Below are 1,808 nucleotides of genomic sequence, written 5' to 3'. Positions count from 1 at the left end.
TTTTTAGTTGTTATTTCACAGATAGTATGTATTTAAATTGAATAATATTACTTCATCACCTTCTTTGAAATCTGGAGTAAAATGGATGGAAAATATGTGGGCATTAAAAAAAAATGAACGATTTGATGGTAAAAATGGATACACTCAAAGACCATAAGCAGTTCGAAATAACTGTTCAAAGACCATAAGGAAACGTGTAAAAATATTTATTATTACAGTGGTACTTGAGGTTATAATGTTTCGTGTGTGGTTTGTCTTTTCATGCCCCCGCCGTAGCGGAGGGGGCATTTAGTTTTACCCTTGTCCGTACGTCCCAAAGTTGGTTTCTGTTTTCTAACTTAAGTTTGCCTCAACCAAATTTTATGAAACTTATACACAATGCTTATTACCACAAAACACAGATCAATTTTGAATTTTGGTGGTGTCACTTTAACTGTTCTAGAGTTATGCCCTGTACAAATGGAAAAATCTCTGAATTTTTTTCATTTCCATTCTCTAGCTTAAGTTATGCCTCAACCAAATGTTATGAAACTTATACACAATACTTATTACCACAAAACTCAGATCAAGTACAAATTTGGGTAGCGTCACTTTTACCGTTCTTCAGTTATGTCTCTTTATAACTTTATATGATATGCAAGCGGGGGCATCATCTGTGTCCCATGCACACATTCCCAATTTATTTTACTTTACAGCAAGTTGGTAACGGATGTTGTATAAAGTAACAGTTTGCAGGAAGAGGTGTCATCTCGTACACAACTTGAAAGCACATGGGGCGACAAGTCGTTGCTGTTATTTCTAAATAATTGTGGTTGTTTTGAGGCTACCATGAGAAAAAAGCTTCCATGGTCAGTTAATGTTATATGGTTGGATCTGTCGACCTTATTGTAATTTTTAATTTGGCCAAACTTTCTAAAATATCTTTGTATAATGATTGAAGTACATGTAAATCTATTAAACTGAATTTTAAGTAAAGATAGAATGGATTTTGAAAATAGCCAATAGCCATGAGGTTACATTGGATCTACCTCATTGACACGATATGAAATCGATTATGTAAAATCCAGTTATGGACCAAAGCAATCAAACTTTTGGCAATTGGCATTCACTAATTGTGGCTAATGAAAATTTCCATCAAAACTGAACTGCGAGTGTAGAATACATACAGTGATCTAATTATCTACTAAACTGGTACAAACTATTGATGAAATTGTTCTAACAACTCTCTTACAAAGTCCTAAAATTGCTATGATCATAAGAGTGAACTATTTCTCCACAACTAATGATACCCCGCTACAAGGGAGAATTTACATGCAATGGTGCTACACCACATCTAATTATACCACGCTACAAAGGAAAAGGTATCCTGATTTACCTCTCTGAACTGTTTAATTTCTCATCATCAATATTTACATGTAAAGGTGCAACACCACATCTAAATATACCCCGCTACAAAGGAGAATTTATATGTTAAGGTGCTACACCACATCTAATGATATGCTTCAAAGGAGAATTTACACCACATATAATCATACCCCACTACAAAGGAGAATTTATATGTAAAGGTGCTACACTACATCTAATCATACCCCGCTACAAAGGAGAATTTACACATAAAAGAGCTATACTCTAAATATAATCATACCCCGCTACAAAGGAGAATTTACAGTAGACGAAACGCGCGTCTGGCGTATTAAATTATAATCCTGGTACCTTTGATAACTATCTACACCACATCTAATGATACCCCGCTATAAAGGAGAATTAACATGTAAAAGTGCAACACCACATCTAATGATACCCCGCTA

This window comes from Mytilus californianus, unplaced genomic scaffold (assembly GCF_021869535.1).
Source record: "Mytilus californianus isolate M0D057914Y unplaced genomic scaffold, xbMytCali1.0.p SCAF_6, whole genome shotgun sequence".
NCBI classification, from domain to species: Eukaryota; Metazoa; Mollusca; class Bivalvia; order Mytilida; family Mytilidae; genus Mytilus; species Mytilus californianus.
This window is presented reverse-complemented; position numbering follows the sequence as displayed.